General features: G+C 33.5%; 1 protein-coding gene across 2 annotated transcripts in view; it reads right to left on the minus strand.

The window, feature by feature from the left end:
• LOC123684729 overlaps positions 1 to 26,238 on the minus strand; it is a 95,037-nt gene that overhangs the window by 22,240 nt on the left and 46,559 nt on the right. Inside the window, exons 1-2 of one of the 2 annotated variants that reach the window (XM_045624120.1) lie at positions 21,904 to 22,147; positions 16,458 to 16,483 (exon numbers count right to left, since the gene is read on the minus strand). The gene's annotated coding sequence lies outside the window, so the exon portion shown is untranslated. Of the gene's footprint in view, positions 1 to 16,457; positions 16,484 to 21,903; positions 22,148 to 26,238 lie in introns of those variants that run through there. The other variant, XM_045624121.1, reaches the window with a different exon arrangement.

Genomic DNA, 26,238 nt, shown 5'->3' on the forward strand with positions numbered 1-26,238 from the left:
ATGTAAAATCAACGTGATTGTTGGATAAAACGAAAGTAGTCAGTCGCCAAGTGTTACGCGACCTCAATAACTTCAAGTTCCTCAAAATCAGACACGCAAAATATTCGAACACCGCTATGGAACGTTCAGAATGCCACGTCCTGCTCGGAGGAGGAGGAGGTTCTGAAGTGAGTCGAACATTTAAAAAACAACATTTCCCAAGGCTGTCAGCCGTTCACTGTCAAAATAGAATTGATATGAAATCCAGCAAAAGTGAAACCGAGGTTTTACGACCTTGGTTTTACTATTCTACAATGTTAACTTCTCGTATCATTATTATACGTATTGTTTTCGTCAGCTGTGTTTCCCAAGCGGTGGAAGATGGGATTTGAGAAATCATTCTCACTTCACGGACAAGTGATGTAGTATGCTCCAAATTTCACAATATTTTGAATAATTCATTAAATGCCTCCGTTGAAGAACTCTGAGGAACACCCTGCTTAACAGTTCATACTTTTCTACAGTGTTGGCAAGTCTGTACCTTACGATTCAATATCAATGTGTTAAAAAGAAATGCATAAAGAATGCCGAAAGTTGACAGGAGAACGACAACGTTTTCACCTCTTCCCTTCCATAAATAATGTCCAATTAGATAAAAGAAGGTTGTCTTCCTATACCTCTGCCATATTTCCCTCTCATATAAATTGAAACTTACAAAGTTGTGATGATCGTCTCAGGTATTGTGAGACTCAAGGGGGCAATGTTTTAGAGCACTTACTTTGATGATTTGATTTTAATTCATTCATTTCCGATTCTGATTCAATTAAGAAAAATATAGGATTCCAATGGTCAGTTGCACCATTTGCCTAAACATTGATTAAAAATTGAAACATTGATTACTTTCTGATTTTTCAAGAGAAATCACAAATTAATCAATGTATTATGTTATGATGTTATAGGTTATTTTATTTGGATTCAGATTATACGATCCTCTTAAAATTCAGTATTCGAACGGTTATTTTACATCTACAGTTTAGTGTATAACGAAAACTGCGTTTTAGCGAACAATTTCTCTATGTAGGTACGAATCGACATACATTGAATTCAATGTTATTCCAAGTCGGATATAACGGGTTCAGTTATAATGAGTGTTCAGATATTAGGAACACATTTCATACGGATCTAATTAAAGTGCTCCTTTTTAACGAGATCTTTATGCAATCGTCAGAGTAGCTTTGTTTATAATGTACTCTTAGAAATCGAAACGTGTGCAGACTTGTCGAAGTTTGATTCGTCTTCATTGCTTCCATGTTCAATATGTTTCAGTGTTTCATTTCGAGTGAAACTGCCTGTGGGCTTATATATGAAAATGTAGAGAAAAGTTTTTACAGCAAAAAGAAATAATCAACCCTACTGTACAAACTAAATTTCAACTTAGTCGGATCTATGGTTCTGAAAATATTCAATATTTCGCTTACAATTTTTCTAGTTTTTATGTGATCGACATGAAAGTGTACATTCAGCTTGTAATTGTTATTTTATATACCTCAGATTATAAACACTCAATTTTCATTTAATATGGAATAAATATCTATTTATACATTCTAACAAAAAAGTACATCCACATGAGATTTAAGGTCATTTTGGGTTTTCCTCAGTGTTTTGATTTACAATGAAAACTCACTCAAATAATGTATACCTCTATGGCTTTCGTTGGAGTGGAATATATGGTAATTGAAAATCTTTGTTAGAGTCTGATAAAATAGCCACTAAAATGTATTTAATTCCTTCAATTTCAAACGATTGTTTAAGCATGGAAGCGTCGGAAGGTGAAGGTTTAAGAGTCAAAATGAGTACGAATCGAAAAAAGCAGGTCAAATTCGATCGATCGTGAAAGTAACATTGACAGTTTTTGTTGATTATTTTAGTGCTGTAGACTCGGTATTCCTTCTAGAATATAGGACAGAGAATAAAGAATATTATATCTGACCTTTGAACTGCAATTAAGAGATAAAATTTCTTGGCAAGAATCACATTAATAATTGAGATTCACCTGTATTCTCCAATTTGGCTACAATTTTTTAAAGTTCGAGATGACTCTTGTCAACCTTTCTCAGCTGATGAAAAACATCAAAGAGAATTAATGATACTCATACATTACAAATTTCCTGAAATTTTCCACATTTACAAAACCGTTTAGTTTATTGTAGTCTTATGACTGCTACTTTGAAAATCTTGGAATTTGAAGTGTTAAAGACTTGACTAAGAATTTGCCATAAGAAGTTTGATTTTTCATGTTTCCAAAAAAAAAATCGATTGTATCAATCGTTCGTTAGGAATGATGATTGTCAGCAACGGTTATAGTTACTCTGGATATAAAATAAGTACAGAGTGTCCCAAATTCGATGCTCACTGAGAGCACATCTCGAGAACTATAAGATTTAGATAACAAATTTCAAGAATGAAATTGGGAACCTCAATATTTTTTGGAACGCATGACATTTTTGAACAACTGACAACAGGTTGCTTTTAGACAAATCTGTGACTAAAAAACTGCGTTGAAAAATGATGTCCCATTTAAAAAGCAATCAATCTTTATCTCTAAAACAGTAATTAATTTATAAGATCTGTTATGAGTATAATATAAATCTTAAGAATTACAGAAAAAGACATTTTGGAATTTTTAAAATATCTCGAACAAAAAACCAAGGTATAGCGAAATATTTAAAACAGTCATTTTTCAGAAACGATGCAAGATATTTTTTTCTGGTGACATATGTATTCAATTGTAAATATGTGGTTTAAAGGATAAATATATATTATTATTATAAATATACATTATTTACGATCTGATTTCTGATATATTATCATTTTGGAAAAAATTAGTCGGGCCTTCTTTAAGTATTATTGTTCTGGAAATGCTCTTAGTGAATATCGAATTTGGGACACCCTGCACTAGTCCTAATAACCATTTTTAACCGCTTATGAAGAATAATCGTATTAGTAACAGGTTATTTGTTCATCCATTCAATATTTTATTCCCCTAAAGCCCACCTAGAGCCAATATCGAAATGGAAAATATCCGACATTGTCGAAAACGGTACATTTCGTATTTTCAGAACATGATGAGATGCCTCCATTTTCTCATCCTTTCACAGTATGAATCCCGGCGTTGATATCATCTATCGAAACCGGCGAAGAACCCTTTTTGCGTTATTATTTCTCTTTCACGATGTTTTTCATCAGCGTGTTCACAATGCAGCGAATATAGCTGTGTTTAAAAACCACCTTTACAGTTAGGCAATATTAGCTTGAGGCCTGCCTGGGCAGTCGCTGCTCTCTTTCCTAACGGATTTCGCTTGATGACTGGCTTGTCGGAGAGTTAAAAAACGCAGCCAAGGTCGTATACGAAATGTTCGTTAACGTAATGTTCAGCAGCCTCGCTATCAATCAGGCTTTTAATTGGTACAAATCATGGATTCCAATTTATTCTAATCAGGGTCATCATTTCAAGACATCTCGTAAAGGTCGTCATCAAGGATTTTTGAAGGCCTTGAAGAATAACAGGTTAGTTTAGCCTAGAATTCAAGACCTATAAAAATTGGAAAAATAGGCGGGGTACGGGAGATGCTTATACTCATCAAAATAAGAAAAAAAGTTTCTATAAATATAAGTCCAAAAATGCTTCCACTTCGAATTACGGCCATCCGAAGTCTTGATTCTAATCTTACATTTTCTGAGAATTTAATGGAAATTTGCTTCACGGCAAATCTTATGCCGGTTATATTTTGCTCACAAAATAGTATATTCTAAAACAAGTTGCAGAATGGGCTCCTATTCAAACACGAATGCGAAATTCGAAAACGAGCGAGTTTTGGAACGCAGGAGTGTTGGAATTGCCTTCTGCAACGAGTATTAGACGATATTTTCTCTATTTCAGTAGAGTTTTGTGAAATATTGTCGAAATTAGATGAAAAATTCAGATTATATATCCTAGTGACTTTTGCATTGTATCTTGGCAGTTGGTATGAATGTTACGAAAATTTACAGATTACGGAATTTGAATATGAATCGTACGTTTCGAATTTTGAAATAATTTACAATTACGCATTAAATCCGTGAATGATGTCTGACGAAATCGATTTAACACTACCAGAATTAAGAGAAATTGCGAATAATGTTGCAAATCATTTCACTATATTCAACTTATATTATATTGAAAATTATTGACGTTTGTTGAAATTTGAAGTCAGTATAGACAACTAAAAAACGAAAAATATAACTGAAAACGATGCTGTAATGAGTTCATTACAGAACTGTTTTTAGAAATGTACTATACTGAAATAGAGAAAATGTTTTAGTGGTGGTATTCTCAAAAAAGTGATGGCGTAATGCCTTAAACTCCCGTTTACCATTTTTTTCTGACAACCGAGTATAATTTCGATAGTTTTTTCTAAAAATCTGATAAATAATACGTAGGATGAGTCGTTCTCGAAAAATGTGTTTCTGAAAAAAATAATGCCATTTTTTAATTCACTAAAGAAGTCAATATCACCTTAATATAGGTCAATAACCGTGGTAGTCTCCTTAAGCATAATAAATTCATGAGCATATGTCTCGAGAACTGCTCCTTCTACCGAAAAAATACACAAATTATCAAATAGAAATTCGATAATATATTCAAGCAGTACTTTGAAGTCAATACCTATTTTCTTGAGAGAATGTTTGGTCAAAAAGGCATAAATCTTAAGTATGTACTTTTGAAATAAAATAGGCATCTTTTTATAAAGTTGGAGCTTTTCCAAGGTATTAAAATAATGTCCATAACATTTTTGCTAATGAAAAATATGAAAAAACAACGTCCAAAAAAGGCCTTCATGATATCTCAGTGGGAAAGATATAACACAGGTTTAGATGAATACCTGATAGTACGAAAGCATTCATATACATTTATATTTCAGGCGAGTATCCTCAAGAACCATTATGGCAGCAATAAAAAGCGGAGTTCTTTCGAGACAGCATTCGATGATAAAGTTGGTAGGTACACTTCTGCCCGTATTTACCGCAGCCTGTCTGGCACAGTGCCCAGGGCCCCAAAACAAGAACTTATTCGATATTCAAAATCATCTGGGCATTAAATTATTATATTAGGTACTCCAAACAGGGCTTGAACAAATTCGCAGCAGGCTAATCACCATAATTTATTCAGAAAGCGAGAGAGGCTCAAGACCCGCGATAAGTTCGCTTTGTCTCTGTGTGATTGCGGTTAGTGAATTTTTTTAAATCCTTGCATACGGCCTATTAATCTGAGATGATATTGATGTCTTTCAAGAAAATATTATCGTACAATGGCGGTATTGTTGATCATATGCAAACTGTACAATTATGAGGCAATATTGTTGTGAGTGAGTTTAAAAATCATATACGTGGACTTTTTCTCGAACGTTAATTCATTTGAAATAAGTATGTTCAACAAACGAATAAAATTGCAATGGAAATTTTTTGTTTCTTGTGATCTATCCATCATGTTAAAATAATTACATATTCACTCAAAGTAATAAAAATAGATAGAGGGAGCATATGTTATTTTCAGTAAGCAAATTTTGTCCCCAACATGAACTATTAAATTTGACATGAAGCGCGCGGAAATGAAAACATATCAGTTATACGATATTTCACTCAATTCGCGAGTTTCTCCACAAAGAACGCACTTCTTATGTCCCATAGTGAATCAATGTTTAATATTAAATCAAAATATATTCAAATAAATACCTAAATATAACAAAAATTCACAAAAGAAACTGCAAGCGCGCAAACGACGTGAAACAACGGATGACACTAATAGAGCAAAAGTTGCCAAACCTTGGACTTCAGCAGGTAAACACAGAAAATAATAAATATTCTGCTTATTATAAATTCGACAATTAGGAAAAAATCGGATTCCAGATATTCAAAATTGCTCATTTAATCGGAAATCACTCAAATAGATATATTTCATTCAATATAATTAAAAAAATATAGATTCCTAACGATGTAGTAAAATTGTGGATTTGAAAATATATCAAAATCCGACAACACAATCTAACTATGTTGGGGACATGCAAACATTGTTTTATTACTCTATGGATATTCATAAATGTCCTTTCTTAAGTTCAGGTTTCGAGATAATATGATAGTTTGAACTAGCATTTTTGTAGTGAATTTCAACAATTTGAATGGATGGTTAAAACGTATATTCCTTCATTTTCAGTAATGGCGTAGTTTTACATCTCAAATGTCAAGAGATGACAGCTTCAAAAGTGACAGCTGTCCGAATAACGAGCTATTCAAAATGAAACTTCTTATTAGAAAACCCCTCTATTTTATTTCTCAGAGAAGTCGAAAAGCAAATCCTCATAAAGATATCTATCCGATCAATGTTCCCAAAACCATACGGAAATGAAACTAAACCAACAATTTGTTGTCATTAAAAACCTACAATTACGTATTATAGTGACGTATTCGCATACTATACATGCGAGAATATGAACCGTTACATTAATTTCATGTCGTCGATCCTAGAACTGAATTATTTCTAGCAACTAATGTCAAGGATAAGGCGAGATTCTTGTTTGAAATTTCTTCATAGTGTTTTTTTTATAATATGAAAAATTGGATAATCGTAATAAGGAAATGTGTAATGAAATAGAGGTTAGATCAGTGTAATTAACTGAAGAAAGATTCATTGGTAAATAACTCGAGTGACATGAAACTTGAAACACATTCAACACTTAGAAGTGAAATTTTAAAAAGCTCAGTAGGAAGTTTTAAAAAGTGGAAATAGACACAAGCAGTATCTAAATATAGTAATCATAACTAACTACTAATACCGGGTCAAGTAATACCAGGTTGAATATTATTCTGAGATTAATTTTATTCCATGTGCACCAAGCATTCCATATAGAAGTACTGTACATATGGCAGCACTGTACAGAACTAGGGATTATCGTTAGATCTCTTGTTAGTATTCTTGTCGCAACTATTATCACAGTATCTTTTACTGTGACATAACCATTATATAATCTGTAATCCTTTTTGAATTGAAAATGGAAACAACTCTGGATATTAAGAAGGGATAGAAATTCAAATTCATTGGACTAAAGAGCAATATTTGACCTTTTTTTTTAGTTTTTTACTTGTAGCGCGATCTTATGGTTATATACATAGAACTGACAGAAAACAAATATATTATAGGTTATGAAAGTAGAGTTATATCTTTAAGCGGCAAGTAAACAATCTATTTTGCGGTATTATTTTAATCTGGTACTAGTAAATTTAATTTGCGGCGCAACAGAACTGAAATATGTAACTCGGGTTTAAAAATAATCTTGGATTTCATTCTTCGGTGCACACGGCCATAATAAACTGGCGCACAGGTATAAAACACCACCAATGACTAAAGAAGTTCTTGTGTCAAGCCATTATTGATTGCACAACATGTGATTGATATGATTGGAAGACTGAAGATCCTGAAAATAGTTATTTGTTTTACTAGGCAGCAAAGTAGTAGATTGACTGCCGAGCTAGTGAGGCTAGGAATTCAGCCAAGGCAGCCAATCTACTTTGCTGCCGAGTGAAACAAATAATTTTTTCTTTGATTGTTTATAATGATACATGTAGGATATTGTATTTGCAAATTATTACAATTCCCACAATCTTTAAGTCTTTCCTGTAGTGATAAATTGAAATGAAATTTGGTAGAAATCGCAATTGTTGGTTGCTATGGAAATGTTTATGTCCATAATAATTATAATTTGACTTCTTATGGAATATCTGACAGTTTTTTTGGAAAAATATCAGATATATTCATATTATGGGCAGTGATAGCGATCTTAGTGGTACTTACTCCTCCAGAAATAAAGAAGGTGGCCAAAAATATTGATTGGCAGAAAATGTGGAATTTTATTCGCATTGAAAATAATCACTTTGCTGCCTAAACAGGAGAAGAATTGCTTCGCTGATTGATATCAAATCAATATTTGCTCTCAATCGGAGAAAAAATTATTTGAACTTCCTCCAATATTTTCGATCGCACTATACAGAGGTGAATTCTTGACCACTAATGCTGGGATACCCTGAATGGAAAGAAATCCGATCCGAAATAAGAATTCTTAATTCAATACCATAAAAAAATTAATTCACATTCTGCTCAGTGAAGGTTCAAACAAGAGCTCTCTAAAAAAATACAGCTTAACTGCTTCTGATTAAATAAACGAATAACTTTATTCTGTTCGGATAATTTAACCGAATCGCAGCGCCAAAACAAAAAAAAAATCGCAAAGGAAACTCGATGAGAAGGAGCGGTTCCTCATTTGTACCGCAGTCACGTTTTAAATTAACAAATATAAAAATATAAATCAAGAGGGTAAATATGGCCTCGCACCTCTTTGCGCTGCTCGGTTCTCTAACCCCTCCCTTAATGGAGTTGGGGGAGAACAACGATATTTCCCTCTCTTGAACAGCTCTGCCGACCCATTTTCATTTCACACATGATTTTATCTTCCAAGGGGATGCCGTTTGTTAGAGGAAGGGTGGCGGGATCATTTCCCATCATTAATTCGAAATTTCCATATAGAATTTTCAATATGTTTACTGACATGGCGAAAAATCGAAACCACAATGGGAAATGCCGAGATTCGAGGACCGTTTGAATTTCATCGGGAAAATCGAAGTTTCATAATAGACTCTTTCATGATGGGGCGACGGGAATTTTCTCTGGGTTTTCCCAAGAATTTATTGCGTTTTGCGAATGAATACCATTCAGGATTTTCACTCTTCCATTGTATCAAATTCATTGCAGTCATTTTCTTTTTTCTGTTTTTATTACTAACACTTTTCGTTATAATGAATATTGTAATTGTCGATTCTGACCGTCCATTCGGCCATATAAAAGATAACTTTCCAACAAATTAGAATTAGATATTTGAAATTTGCTAAGGAAGAATTTCATCTCATGTGCAGCAATTGAGTTCGTTAGTGTGCACCATACGACTAGGGGTTCTATAAATATGGTCGTTCGAAATGTTGTGCTACTGTTAATTATTTATAACCTACAGATTTGACAGTGATGAAAATTTCAAGTTGATCGCTTAACTCTAACCATAAAAAATTAAAATCAAAATGAAATTTTATCAAATACCTATGCCCGTGAGCACAAAACCAACGGAATTGAGATTTTGGATTTTGATCTAAAATAACAAATAAGAGGAAAGCACTGGTGTCAAGTGAGGTGCTTTCGAGCGCTCATTCATTTATGCGCCAAATTGGAGATCTCAGTTGTGCATATGTAGTCTATAAAGGCACAATTAGCGTATGAATGAAATAACATATTTCATAAGAAAAAGCCATCAGAAAATTACATAATATTTCATTGTTGACGACAAAAATATTCGTCATTACATATTTACTACTGAATTAAGTTTACACGGCTTTCGAACTTTCTTCTTCACAACTTCTAATTAGTTATGGTTGGATGACTTCAATATTCGACAGTTTATTATTTCCTCTAACGTCGGACAATATATCATTTGAAAAGAACTTGCTTATTGCATTTTCAAAAATTTAAAACTTGTATTACTAGTCATTAACTAATAGAAAATAGTGATGGTAAAAGTTTTCTACAGTTTTCTTCAAATTGGTTTTTGAAATGGCGTAGATTCTTGGATTTTTCGAAATTTATTTGAGTAAACACTAGGAATATTCTGCGGGGTTTGGAATTTTTCTTGAACTAGTCTTAATCGCTTGAAGACAATATACCTAATCCTAATATCTAATATTATATATTTATCTGTTTTCTTCGTTAAACAAAAGGCACGATTATAATTATTACCTCTTCGAGATTCTTATTCTGTTCATGAGAGTTGAAAGCTTGCATTTTCCACAACCAGTTCCTTCTATAGTTAAAAAAAATTGACTTTGAAACCTTTGAGCACAAACTCAAGAAACAAAATAAAAAATATATTTTCTACCAACTTTCATAAGATTGATGTCATGAATGGAAATATATATTGAATGGACAAGTATTTATATCTTTGAAATCCATTTCTTTGGGGGTTTTGAATAGAAAGAGTGTGGATATAAGCGAAAATAACCATTTAAAATTGCAAGGTCATGTTCAGTTCTTAAAAGAATAAAGGAATAACAAATTATACATTGGAATAATTAGTATAGTCCTTCTGTACTTTCGGGGCATAGAATTATTAATTTTTTCATTTAAGCTTCTTGCCTTCAATAAAAAAGCTCAAATAACATTATTTCCTCTTCACTTCTTTCTTCTCTCCATTCCGAGATACTTTCAGATAACTCGGATCTGTACCTGACAGCAGCATCTTGTTAAATAACTACGAAATGTCATTGCCGTCGCAATTGAAATTATTTCAATTTTTTGTACACTGAATAGGTCTTATTCAATGTACAAAAAATTGAAATAATTTCAGAATGAATGTTGAATTCCATCATACGATTGCATATTTCAAAAAAATATCGGAAATTAGTCAATTAGTTTTTCTTAAATTTGGTTTATATCAAATGAAACATTTTCAGCGATTCGTTACACTAAACATTATCAAGAATGGCAATTTCGAGACTTTACTTCACTAATTAAACGATTATTCGAGAAGACCGAACAAATTGAAGCACTGTTAATAAACTTAATGACAGATAACGGTGAAAATATCAATACAATTTGAGTATTTACAATAAATAATATATCAAGTAGTATTTTTCAAAAGTAAGATCAACTGGATTTCGTAATAGAACTCCAACAGCACTAAATGAGTAGTTTGAGTGGATAGAATATCGGTTAATTTAATGATTGTGTAGAACTGGAACAGGCGTTCATAGTTGTTTAACTTAGTTACCGCCTGCAAATGATCCCTATCAACAACTGTGCAAGCAAAAGAGGGTGAAAGTGTAGGGGTGTTTTTATGTTTCCGAGTATGTGCGTTTAGTCTTCTCTCCCCAAGGTTTAACAGGTTTCGATGATTCAGATAAGGGATTTAAAACGGTGAAAATCAATTTTTTCAAATGAACTTTTTATTGAATTAACTTTGACTTCTGGTATTTATAATAATTAAATGGTATAATTATATAATTTGGATATGACACATTGGAAGTAACCCTTCTGAGATGAACAATTATAACCTATACTTATAGGATGTTCTAATACGTATATCAATTTCAGATTCAAACTCATCGTAAGTCTTGCATATGTTGATGAGTGTAAGAGAACGTTAATTGAATAACTTCCTGGAGCCCATAATCAGGGAGCAGCACGCTCTGGGAATAAACCGTTATTTCGTTCTAAATAACTGCACTACTGGAATTATATCAAATGAGCGCAGGGATATTCCAGAAAGGAACTTTAGTCTAGCTGAAGGTGTTCGGTTCATTATTCTAATATTAACCTATTTGTTTTGAGCAACATATGGTTTGTTAGAAAAGGGTATGCATGGATGCTTTTATATTGAAGGGGAAGAGAAAATATGGACTTTTTTCCATTGGTTTCTTGTTTCATCAAATTCATTGATGAACTATCGAATCTGTGATGAAAAAATTGAACCCATCACTGAAAAATCAAGAGGTGTCAAGTAAAAAATCTTTTCTGTAAGATTAGAGAAAGAAAATCCAAATTTATCCACCTCGGCGCGCACAAAATTTGGGCCACTCTTACGGCATGCTATGGCTTATTTTGCATCTACATCCCCATAAGTCTCAGTTGCCAGAAGAACTGAAGCCAGCTGACCATAGAATGCGAAGAACACATGCCGATTGTGTTCTTAAATAACAACATGTAGATGATGATTTTTCGCATCGAATTTTCTTCATATTTTCATCAGTGACTATGTAATCAAGTAAAATGGACGCATATGAAAATCCTCATGTAACTGCTGAGAGGCTATAACATCCACAAAAAGTCAATGTATGGTGTGCAATGTGGCCTGATGTGGCTGATTGACCCGTACTCCTTTGAAAATGATGAAAATGTTACGTCAATTCTCATGATATTCCAATAATATCGTATTGGAAGAGATTTTGTTCCAGGAATATGGCGCAACAAGCCACACAATATGACCCGGTTTGGCTTTATTGCTAGAAAACACCTCGTTCCGGTGATATGGAATGGCCATCAAGATCTTGTGATTTATCACCTTTGGTTTTTTTTGTGGGGTTATGAAAATAACCCCATAATCTTAAGACTTTTGACGATCTGAAAACCAACATCCGTTATTGGTGAGATAATACTCTAAATATGCCGGAGAGTCATGGAAAATTAGCTCAAAAGGATCGAGTCCTGTAAGAGATCACGCGGAGGACATTTGAATGATTCCACACATAATGTTGAGGTCCAAGCATTATATTAACATTAAAATTTGATTGATATTCTGAATAAAAATGTGTTTTATTTACGTTCACTTCCGGATCCAAAAAATGGATAACCCATTACTTAATGGAATATTTTTGACCTTTTAGTTTTGTTGATATGAATTTCAAAATATGTAATTTTGAATTCGGAAATATTGATGTAGATTTACGAATTCGAAAACGCGCCAGATAGAGGAAGCGACAAACTTTTCCGTCGTGAAATTTGCAGTGTTTTTCACTCAAACTTGGAGCATTCCACTAAAGCATCAGTCTCACGGAATTCCATCTAATTCCTATCGGCAAACTTGACTGTCGCCATCACTCCTGACCAAGTAAACTCTTCCTCTCTCTCTCTCTCTGTCCGATGCGTCCTAGTTACTCCGTGAGGGAAAGCTGATACCAAAATCGATATTGCAAGAATGGAGTCAGAAATCTAATCAGTTCCATAACTTCATTTGACTTTCAGACGGTTCATCACAAATCGAAGTGGTCATGGGCGACAATATCTAGTTACCTCGATTGCTATTCGAGGATGGAGATGCGTTGTGTGGATTACGAGCTTCCATTAAGTGTTACGGGACGATAGAAGAATTCGTAATTGCGATATATAAAGAAACAAATGACGTGCTTGATTGATACTCGAGACCGATAAAAGTTTCTTTTCTCTTTCAACACAGAGGTGAATTTAATAGACATGTCCTGGGCATAAAGAGATTATTCAATATCAAAGGAAAATAATTTTTCTATGGTCTTTTATCTGTCCAGAAGCTTTTACAATCAGCTTTACAATCAGATTTATATTCAATCTTTGTAACCTATATGTATAAATAGATTTTTTTCTTAGAGAAATAAACATATATAGAGGGAGAATATGTCATTTTCAGTAAGCAAATTTTGTCCCCAACCTTAACTATCAAACTTGACATGAAGCGCGCGGAAATGAAAACATATCATCATGATACCTTCGATATTTCACTCAATTGACTAGTTTAGTGATGTTGATAATTCTATATTTGACACGATTAAAATATAGAGCAAAACTGATAAATCAGTGAAAAAATTTTGAAAATCCATCAATAAATGACTGAGAAATAAATTATTTAAATTTACGGATTTTAGCGCGGAACGTCTTTGGTCTGTGACGTCACGCACTTGCCTGTGATCGCTACACCATAAAGTACGTTTAAATACTTAGCCGCGCCAAGGCTCTTGCGCCGTTTGTAGTTGTACAGTGTAGTTTTAACTCGAGTTTTGTTTTTATGTCACCATAATGGAAAAAGGCTTCGTGAAAGGACAAAGTGACAATTTGCCTAAAATAGATATATTCGCATTGATGGAGTTTTTTCTTCAAATCCATCTTATGTCAGTGCTGAAATAAAAGGAGTTAAACTTTTTAAGTAAGTATCTACTTTTGAGTTTGCTTCATCATGGTTCAACTTATAACGATGATTTATTTAAAAAACGTTCCATAAACAGTTTGTAGTTGAGTACTGGTTGTTGAAGTCAATCAATGGCAAAACATATTTATGTGAGGAGTAAAGAAAGAAAAAAGTAATTTATATGTATGTATATAGTAAGTTATTTCAGCCATCGTGTAAAGAACAAAACACGACACGAACGGCACAAGTGATTGTACACCAATGCATGTAAGCACTCTGCGAATACCAGTCGTCTAGTGTGTGACGTCACGCCACTTACACGTACTATGAAATTATTCTTCCAAGCGCAACTTCAAAGTCCCATAACTTTTTCATTTCTAGAGATATTTCAATGATTCTTCCACATTTTTGTTTCATTTTACTTAAATTTTTAGAATTAATCCTTAACAAAAAAATGAAAACTAGTCCATTCGCGAGTTTCTCATTCATATATTCTGTCGTTATTTATCTTGCCAAAAAACACTCGAGCTTTTCTTTTATCAGATAAATTTCTCTTTGACTCAAAGTTTTGCCAATCACTAAATTTGCTCGAAAAACTGTCGCGTTTTTCATGTCATGTCATGTCAGTTTTTCTCGTAAAATTAGTGATTGGCAAAAGTTTTCCGTTGCAAAGAGAAATTTATCCGATAAAAAAAAAGGTTTTGTGTTTTTTGTGTTGAAAAAAATTTTTTGTTTTGTTTCCATCTTTCTCTATCAAACGAATAACTTGATTGTTTCAAAATAATTCATACGCATGATAATCAATTCATATAAATTCAATTTCGTTAACTTGTCGATCAAAGTTACATGAACTAACACACTCGACAATCTAACAAAAAGGCAAAGCTCCGACGTGATATTTCTAAATGAAGACCTCGTCTGCAAATTCCTTAGTAGATTCGATCAATGGACGTTCTCCGGTGTTGTAATAGCCACTCGTTCAAGGGTGAAAGTCATCTGGAGAAAGTTACAGAAGGACGTTCGAAACGCTGCGGATTCGTTAATCTGTGCTGAGTAATTATATCATTTCGACGCCATAAAAAAAGTTATTTTCATCGAAAGTGAGTTGAGATGGAAGCTGATCTGATGGTGTTATGTTTATTAGTTTATTAGCTTGAAGTTCAGAAATGTTATGAGTTGCAATTGGTACTTTAAGAGCGAAACTGTATAAAAAAATTCTGGATGATAAAATATTTTGACTATACCGTTTAGTTAAGGAAAGACTCAAAATTTAAAGTTGCTTCCTACGGAAAAATGTTTTACACATGTCTGAAGTTGGTTTATCACAAAGCAGTAGATGCTTTCAATTATTTCAGTTGCATAAAGTTGTTAATCGTTAGATACTTCTTTTTCCTAGAGATAACATAAGAAGCTTCAGAAATACTTCCGGCCCCTTACTAATAATAATAATAATAGTTTATTCTGAAAAATCAGTATAAACATTAATCGCTGAGGCGCAAGCCAGTAAGCCAGTAGAATAGTATCTACCTTTAAAACAGCCTTTAAGCTATAATTCAAGGCTAGGTGTACCTGTCCATCATAATGAAGTTAGTATTTTTTCTACTGTAGGGTCTACAATCTTAACTTTTGTTATCTCTTCAAAAGTCTTATACAAAGATTATAAGGGAGACCAACAAATTTACTTCAGCTTAAAACAATCGTGCTGGGCAAATAGAAAATTTACAGTGGTTATCGATAGTACCAGATTACCAGAGAAATTGAAGCCGGAGTTCCCCAAGGATCGGTGATAGGACCGCACTGTTCAACTTATACATGGCAGACATACCGAAAATGAATAGATGCAAGATAGCGCAGTTTTCAGATGACACCGTTATATACTATCACAGTAAAATGTGGAAAACAATTACTAGGCAATTACAGATAGACCTAGACAGGTGCAATCTAGTTCGGAGGAACAAAAGTATAGAAAAAAAAAGCAGGAAACGTCAAAATAGAAAATCAGACGATGGAATGGAAAAAAGAAGCAAAATATCTGGGAGTAATTTGAGATAAAACAATGAACATTAACAAACAGATTAAAGAAAACAGAAAAAAGGAAGGCAATTGCACAAGAGACTGTACCCGCTGCTCAATCCAAAAAGTATACTTTCCTTAAAAAACAAGATGAAGGTAATAAAAATAGTGCTAATGCCAAGCATTACGTATGCAGGAGTAACAAGGTATAATACGAAAGACAATAATAGAGACCAGCTGCAGTACACTAAATATAGTAATCAGAACAGCGGTTGGCGCCCCATGATATATACACAACCAGCAAATCAGAGAAGAATTGAAAATTGAAACTATTAGGGAAATAGTTGACAAACAAAGAAAGAAGACAATAGAGACACTGAAGAGCATGAGAATAAGGAATTAAGAAAGACACTACAAATAAAAATAAGAAAGACAGATAAGAGGAAATACTTCATTCAAAAAACCAAATAGAAGAAAAAAATGACATGCAGTAGGGAGAAAAGTCTCCCAAATAGACAACTGCAGGAAATCGGAGAAATTACAGTAGAATTGGACCTATACAGAATTTGTGGGGATGCCATTGAAACTAAAGGATTACCTCTTATTATGTATCAAAAGACATGATTTTAAGCCCCACTAATACTTTGTTTAGATGAAAAATTATCAAAAAATAGTTATACTTACATTCAAATCCACTCGACGTCCGTTCCCTGAAAAAAAACATAATGTCAGTATAAAATCCAGCAATGTTCGAAAAACAGCAAAGCTATCAAAGTAACCCCAACAAATACCGAACCGATCCTACTCAATCGAGATCCCTGGATGTTTTCCATTATACCATTCTAGTGGAAAGGACCCCAAACGGCAAAAATATTCGACCGATAAATCCTTTGCGTAATTGGCCGTCTCAAAAACTTAATTATTGTAAAAGTTTCTACTATCCTTACAGAGGGAAAAGAAAACGAGGGAATCTACTGAATAAAATAAGCGTGTTCTGCACCGGCAAAACAAATTAAACGCCGTAATCGTAAAGCAGACGATGGAGTCGTGCGAAAAGGATCGAAATAGCCCTCGAGAATGCTTTGATGTTGCCACCATGACGTGAAATGGGAATTTTCTAATATTGAAAGTTCGGGAAGAGAGGAAAGTATGTTATTACATGTAGTCGGCGCCTCTGGAAACTTTTATTTGTGTTTTTGAGCTGTCTAATGGATAGGTTTTTACCTTATCGACTTCCGATATTGAAATTCAAGGTGATTCTATGGAATTCGTTTAAAATCACTGAACGATTAATTTCTTTTGGGATTCGATTCAACGAAAACGTAATTATATTGTGTGCGTATACGTATAAGGAGTAAGTCATAGAGTAATTAAGATACAGGGTGTTTCCTAAACATGCGGCAAAAATTCAGGGGGTTGTTCCTTGGACTATTTTAAGCATGTTTTGTCCTTGGATGATTTTTGAAAAACCTCTTTGTTTCGAAGATACAGGGCGAACAACATTTTTCATATTTTTAAAATTAATAATAGTTTAAATAAGAATGCGTACCGCACTGTGTTTACTAAGTAGGTACAATTTATTTTTAAATGTGTTTAACAACATTCCAATTACTAAAAACGGCCAGTTTTTTGACTAAAAATTGATAAGTGCTGATGGTAAAGGAATACAGATTAAACACGGTTTTCATTTGAATTCGTTTTGTGATGTATTAGCAATTAACATTTTTGAAAGGGCAGTCAATGAGGAGAAGATTGGATGCTTGTATGCTGGCTAGAGGTGGTCATTTTCAACAGTTTTTGTAGGTTGAGTTGAATTTTCATGTAATTTTTCATAATAAAATGTTATTATCTGAAATTTTGTTTCCCCTATATCTTCGAAACAAATAGGTTTTTCAAAAATCATCAAAGGACAAAATATTCTTAGAATAGTCCAAGGAACAACCCCCTGAATTTTTGCCGCATGTTTAGGAAACACCCTGTAGATTGAGGGAGTATACGCAATTTTTACATGTCTCCAACATGGTTAGATTAAATTGTCGGATTGTGATATATTTTCAAATCTGCAATTTCACTATATCATGTTGAATGTAGGTATATTATGTTGAATGAAATATATTTATTTGAGTGATTCCCGATTAAATATGCAAATTTGAATATTTGGAATCCGTTATTTTTTCTAATAATCTAATTTATAATGAGCAGAATATTTACTATTTTCTGTATCTACCTGCTGAAATCCAAGGTTTGTCAACTGTTGCTCTCCTAGTGTCATCGGTTGTTTCACGTCGTTTGGCGCGCTTGAAGTTTGTTTTCTGGATTTCTGATATATTGAAGGTATTTATTTCAATATATTTTAAGTTGATATGAAACGTTGATTCACTATGGGACATAAGTAATGCCTTCTCTGTGGAGAAACTCGCGAATTGAGGAAATATCGTATCACTGATATGTTTTCATTTTCGCGCGCTTCATGTCAAATTTGACAGTTCCTGATGGGCACAAAATTTGCTTACTGAAAATGACATAATATGCTCCCTCTATCTAAGTTTATTATTCTGAGGAGCAAGTACATTAATTAAATTCAAGTAATTTAATACACTCACCGACAAAAACCTCAACCACTTAAAATTTTGCTAAAGTTTGTTGTTCAAGAACTTTCGTAATTTTTCATCGATTTCAATTGTTTTTACGTCAAATTGATAATGAATTCTTTGGTATTAAAACAAACTCCAAAAAAGTTTTCCAAATAATTGATAGCTTATTTATGCAAGGTAAAAAAAATGTATTTGTAGTCCGCATAGAATCAAAGTGAATCTCCACTGAAGAACCTAATGAGAAAGGTAGTGTACTTTCTTAATGGTAACTGTTAAATTTGGTTATGCCATCCGGAAGAATATTTTTTTTATATTAATCCCATCATAAATTCTTGTAATGTCACATAAAAATAATTTACAGAGAATTAATGATAGTTATTTTACTATATTCAGCTCAAACAAACTCATTTCAGTGTTCTTAATTCAAGTTTTGTAAAGTTCACGTCATTTGATTTTTACTGAAAAATAAACCATGCATAACTAGATTATAAATGATTAGAACAAAATTTTCAGAAGGTGACTATTTGATTATCGTTTGATATTGCCAATCAATGGATTTGAAAATTTGAGAAAACAACGAGTGTTTTTGACATATATAAACTGAATTCAAATCGAGTAGCATTCGTTTTTACGGAAATATTAACACAAAGCTTGCAATTGTTATTTTATAATTACACGTAGTTTTAGCTTTGATCCATTGTAACTGAAATATTGATTTTTTCGATATTCTCCTTGAATTTTCGTTCATTCTGGTGGTGTATTCGATATTGAATTTAGCATAGAGCACGAAATTGTATTTAATATCAAAATATAAATTTCCATTTTAAACGAATTTGAAATTATTATAAGTAAAAATAACTTTTTCGAAAAAATTCTTACATCATGATTTCAGATATCATATACATACATATAGAAAAAAGTATGTTGTTTCAAAATGTACTGTTAAATATGAAGTTGTCGTTTGGAAAAAAACGACACATTAATAGCGTGATCATTTTGACCAAAATGTGCCAATTATAAAATAAACGTTGAGTTACAGAGTATAAATATTAAAGCAACATATTTCCTTGTCTTGATATTATAAAGTTTTTATTTTCTCCAAATTCACACGGTATCTACAGTATGGATATCCATTATTTCATGGAGAAATTCAAATATTACTAGTTGGCTACTGCTAAGCTAATCATGTTAATAAATCAACCAAAAGCACTATCTATGAATATTCAGACCACTTTCATAAATGAAATAATAAAAGGTCAACCCAATATTACGGAAGAAACTATGTATATTCAAATAATGTAATCAATCTTCTAATGCTCAAACTGTTGATTCGGATAATTTTGCGCCGTTTGTTGAACCTCTGTTCGTTATAAACACCTAGCTGACGTTGCATTTAATCTATTATCTCAGCGTTCATAAAACCTTAAGTTGTCGACAAATTACAATTCAAGAGGGTTTCTTCTAGCGGCATGATAGTTTATTAATCTTCCGAAAATTTAATTAACAATTTTTCGCCACGTTCACCTTTGTTGCGAAGTGCAACAGATTCCTAGGACGTTTATTACATGTTTCGTTTTATTTATAACCTGGTGAAAAGAGGAATCCACTCGCATTGAGGTTATTTTTTGTTCAAGGTGCATCAGTCGCTCTTATTCGTGATCTGTTGTTTATTTACGGCCGAGAATAGTTATTTTTAAGCGGGGATTCATCAACCCATGACCAAATTTTCATTTACAAATAAACTTAAATGAAAATAATCAAATATTTGATATAGCTGCTGAATCTCGAAATAAATTGGGATAAACGGACGATAACAACATTTCAATTCATTTGGAATTCTCAACTGCCAACAAACGTTTTCAATTCAACGTTGATAGCAAAAGGGGATATCGCGTATAAACATGACTAAATAATTGCATTAATAAAGTAATAAACGGTAACAAAAATCGTTACAGGTTTGAATATTGCATGAGTGTAACCAGTTTCGTGGTGAACTAACTTCCTTCATTATATTGTCGATTTATAGCTAAATGTGCTGGTAGCTAATTAAATATTAGTGATAAATCAAAAAGTTCAATTGTTTATTCCGTTTGGGGTAATATATTCGAATGAAATCGTTGACGATATTTATAAAGTTGCATTATATTTACATGATTCTTTCAGTTACGTAAGTTTTGTGAATGGTTTTCCAATAAGAGTTTTCCTTTTGAATATCCCACTATCTGGACCTCAGAGCGATAAACATAGATACAGGGTGCATTGGTCATTTTCAACAAGTAAATTTTGTCCCCAATATGAACTATCAAATTTGACATGAAACGAGCGGAAATGAAAACATCAGTGATACGATAATTCATTCAATTCGGGAGTTTTTCCACAAAGAACGCACTTCTTATGTCCCATAGTGAATCAACGTTTCATATTAAGTCAAAATATATTGAAATGAACACCTTAATATACCAGAAATTCAGTAAACAAACCTCAAGCCTGCCAAACGACGAGAAACAACCGATGACACAAAGAGAGCAAAAAATGCCAAAACTTGGATTTCAGCAGGTAGATAGAGAAAAAATAAATATTCTGCTTATTATAAATCCGACTATTAGGAAAAATATCGGATTCCAAATTTGTCTTCAATAAGGAATCACTCAAATGTATATTCATTCAATATAATATATCTACATTCATAACGATATAGTAAAATTGTGGAATTTAAAATAAATGACAATCTGACAACGTAATCAAAACATGTAGGGGACATGTAAAATTTGTGCATACTTCCTCTATCTATGTTTATTACTCTATGGATTGGACCTTACTTATTCAAAAACTAGGCTTGTGCAACAGTTACGGTGAATGGATATGGCCGAAATTGAAAAATATTGATGTGGACGACGAATTGATTCAAGACCTTGAAAATGAAATTTGTGCGAATTTTCATGACAATGATATGATATTATTTTCTTTTTAAAATTGAATAAACATCAATTGATTTCTCTCAAAATATAGCAACACAATTTTTTTAATATCAAAATGAAATATTTTATTTTGAAACCCTCTATTTATTGAATTCAACATATTAAAATACATATTCAAGGATCGTAACTAGTCTATCACATCATGAAATCTATAAAGGCTACAGGATAAGTAAAATATCATCAACTCAAAATCTGCCTCACATTTTGTTAAACTCTCTACTAGAATGCAAAATAAATATTTTTTTTTTGAATGGTAAGGATTTTCTTGTGGAAAATTAAAAATTTGTAAAATAATCGTTGCAATGCAATGCATTGTTACTTCTTTGTTTGATCAATTCAGTAAAACCGAATAGATTAAATATAATCTATGTTTTGATAAGGTTGTTTTTGTTTCCTTATTTCAAATCAGTTTTATGAAAACAACGTAAATAGAATATCGAATGGCCTTAAAGATAATCGAGTAGATGGCTATTTTCATCACCTAAATAATAAATAGGTTTCACAACTTTAACTCATCTTCAATATCAAATGACGTTTTGGAAATTCAACGACACTTACCATTTAATTTCTGTATTCCGTTGACAAAATAAATCCAAGTTAGGACAAAAAGATCGTAGAACAACTCACAACCACTTTGCCCTCATTTTCAAGATCGCCAAGGAGAAACGAAAACAAGTGAACGTACACCTTGTAGCTTTGACGTAGCTCCGCAGCACTAGGAAACTTTCACTACCTCGTGTCTCGAAGAAACCTTGCAATAAACTGTATATCTGATTGCGAACCGACCTCCTCACAGCGTTATTCAGGTGAGAATACTATTGATGTAACCTTCATAATCCAATCCTGCACAACTTTGCTAGCGTCATAGTCGGGTACATTACTGTTTGATCCGGAACTTGAACTAAGATCGCGATCATAAACCTGGGCTGTTTGAAGAAAAACAAACGATATTATGTTTCTGCGGTGCTTCATGACTTCGATAAAAATCACAACGGATTATAATGTTATTGCTCCACTTTCGGATAGTCATTTTGGCTCCCATAAAATTTTTATTGTCTGATAAAGAAATGTAGAATATTTTAATCCAATTAAATTCGCTCATTTCAAATTTCAGATCGTTTTGATGCATATATTTAATTGACACATCTCAAAATGATGTTTATAAAGAAAACGAACAAATATTAACTAAACGGAGTACATGTGTTTACAAATTTCATATAAATGTACATACATAGACGAATCAGAGTTTTCGACAACACTACAACCTTTCACATCACTTACTTGTCCCAACAGCTTAAATATTTTCACCATGACGTCCCAAAAGTGTTTTATTTTTGAGAATTGTGATTGGAAAATTTTTACCATTGGAAAAACCTTTAGTTACTAATTTTTTCTAATTCAAATGGTACTTTACACATAAAATCTATATAATTATTTTCTGTTTCACTCTGATTTCCAGGTATCACTTACAACTTGAACTTTTAGCATTTGGGTATCAAAAGTGTTCGTAAAATATTGAAACAGTTATAGTTGGTTTAAATATAGCACTGACTCCATTTCTATGATTTTTAAATTCGATAATATTTCTACCTTACTGAAGTGGAAGTTATTCATGAAATCAATCTTTTCTGCAGATTGCTAAGTTCTCTCATCCCTCGATCTATTTTGGGAGTAAGACATTCCCATAATAGAAGTGAAATAAACGAGTATAATGCATAAGATTTTCCGTATCTTCTGTTCGTTATACCATCAGCACCAAATCATGACCGCCAATTGACTATGGAACGTAGCCTATTCAGTTGAAACATTCAATTAATTCCATGAATAGGACCGTCTAATCAAGATTCCGTTCTACCATTACCTACAACCAACAGTTGATGTGTTCTAGGTCGAGATATAATGCAGAAAACATTTATCTACGATAACATGCTCGACGACTGCGACATTCTGAAATTGAAAATAGATATCTAAACAAATAATGAAGCAGTAAACCTAAACGTGTATCTGTACATTCAATAAATTAATTAAAAAAGAACAAAGCACGGATGAGAATTCAGGAGTCCTTGAGCGCTCTTTCATTCATGCAACAGTTGCATCTTTGAAAACCACATAACTGTGTATTGTTGTATATGTGGTCCCAAGGGTGCAAAAGGCGCATAAAGGAAGGAGAGCTCAAAAACTCCTAACTTCACGACAGCGCTCTCCCAATTTTTTTCAAGGTATTGTAGTTGAATTTGCTTGAAGCAACATCATTAATATACATTTACGAATTTTGAAGGTGAGAGCTAGTGTTTACCTGATATAAATACGTGGAGAAGTTCATAATACGCAATTCTGTCGCCTCATTAGTATAAATTATTAATTGTTTTGTATATGATGAAAAAAATTTTAAAATGTATTGGAGCTTGTAGGTGGAGTTTGCATTTAGTTTAGACATGATCAACGGGGAAGATGTGTTTTTGGGAATTGACTTGTTGGTTTTAACTCATTTTTTAATCCAATATTTTCAATTTCGTTTCATTATACTTGGAGTGTTACTGATAGATTAAGACCCGTACATCATCGAGATGCACGTTCGACCGAAAATATTGCTGCTGTAATTTTTTAGTGAAAGTGTTGAAGAAGATTCCTCGGCGCGCAAAACATTTGGGCTCTCTTACGGCACGCTAAGGGATCTCGATTCGCATCTCCATCCTGATAAGGTTAGGCTAACCATGGAATGCGTAGAACATAATATGCCGATTGAATGCTCGATCAACAACGGTTGGGTGATGAATTTTCGCATAGAATTTTCTTCAGCGACGAAGCACATGTTTCAATCGATGGCTATTATTATTAGTATTTCACTGAATCGTGGTCGTTACGGCTCTGTTAGCCTGCCGGGAACTGCGACCAAGTTGATCTTTTGTTCTCAAACCTATCCATACAAACCCGGCCTCTGTCGGTTTGTCTATGTTCTTAATGAAACCGATGACAACCTTAGGAGCCTTGGCTATTACTTCGTGAGTATCCAGAGCTGACTTTCCCATATGAGTGGCCAGTCACCTCTGGGAACATTATTGTTCGGCTGTTTCTGCTCCCTTTCCACATAGTCTGCAGATTTCATCTGCTGACTAACTCAAGCGGTACAAAAAGTATTCGCACCGACAGTCTCACTGTCAGCAGTCCCACTATTACCCGAAGCTCATCTCGTGGTACCTTCAGGAGCTTTCTGGTATATAGGTCGATGAAAGCACCACAAATTTATTTGCCTTGGCAAGACCTAGAGTATTCCTCCAGAGGGTTTTCCTATTGTCCATCTCCCATTGTTGACCGCTGTCTTGCATTGGTATTTTCCAAGCCCACAGTAGGGCTCAGGACCTACAGGTATCAACCTTGATCATCATCTTTTTCATTTCCTTCAATACTACAATGCCCCGGTACAATCGATGGCTAAGTAAACAAGCAAAATATAGCATATGGAGCCAGTGAAAATTCTCATGTAACTACTGAAAGACTATTACATCCACAAAAAGGTGCTGTATATGCAATTTGGCCTGATGGAGAGATGTTGTTCCAGAAAGATGGTGCAACAAGCCACAAAACATGGCTCGTTTTGGCTTTATTGCAAGAAAAACTCCTAGGACGCGTAATTTCTCTATGACTTGGCCAACAAGATCTTGTGATACATCACCTTTGGATTTTTTGTCTCAAAAGGGTCGAGTCCTGTAAGACATCACGCGGAAGACATTTAATTATTGTATTCCATACATAATGGCAATTTCCAAGCAGTATATTGAAATAAAAGTGCGATCGATATTCTAAAATGAAAGTGTTTTATTTAAGTTTACTTTCGAAATCACCAAATGAATAACCCTTTATAAAAACGGATTGTACTAATAATTCTTGATCGAACGCACATTATATAGAATTATAGTTGATTTGAACGTTTGACACCGGCGTATCATACTCAGAAGTACCAACAGATTACTCGTGACGTGAAGATGTGCCCTGACCTTCTCGGGATTATGCCAAGGCTCCAGATGATTACCCATCATACCCGAGTCGCGATTACTACTACCTACATGATCTCTATAAAACACTGCGTGTTTAGCAGACTCCGAGACGATTGTTTCTAAGTGGAATGGGAAATCGAAGGTCGGAGATGATATTCGAACGGAATTTATGCATTTTCTGTGCCGACTATAGAGCCGATTCGATTCGTATCACGTAGAATTAGACGAATTCTGAGATCATGAATCCGAGGATGCAACAGTCATCTCGAGGAAACCTTGAGGTGGAGAGAATGATGAACACGTAACGTCGGGAAAATCGATAATTGGCTTTACACCGTAATATTTCTGAGGTCGGTATTCAAATCGGACGGCTCACGGACAGAATAACTTCCAATTTACCTTTATTAAGCTCCTAATTCTGGTTACATGATCTAAACCCTCAAACTTAATTACAATCTGTTTGAGAAAACAGCTTTCGAATCGACTCTCTCGTGCAAGGATCTCGCCAATGTCTCATAAATCGTTCTTTCAAGTTAGGAGACGAAGAAATAAAAAGTTTATGATCTTTACGTTGGCTAAAATTCGCCAAGATTATTTTCGAATTGTTCCAAGGTCCAATTGCGAAGCGGAGAATATAAAATGAGAAGACAGATTTGACATCTGAAAATTTGTATTATAATATTATTTATGGGCACTGGATCTACCGGCAATGTGGAACTATGGGCAATGTGTATCTATGGATAAAGTGTTTCTCTGGACAATGTGGTTCTATGGGCATTGCGGATCTACCGACAATGTAGATCAATGGAAAACGTAGATCTACCGGCAATGCGGAAAAACCTCTAAGGTAGATTTATGGGCAACTTCGATCTACCTATAAGGCAGATTTATGGGAAAC

This window comes from Harmonia axyridis, chromosome 7, assembly GCF_914767665.1.
Source record: "Harmonia axyridis chromosome 7, icHarAxyr1.1, whole genome shotgun sequence".
Taxonomy (NCBI): domain Eukaryota; kingdom Metazoa; phylum Arthropoda; class Insecta; order Coleoptera; family Coccinellidae; genus Harmonia; species Harmonia axyridis.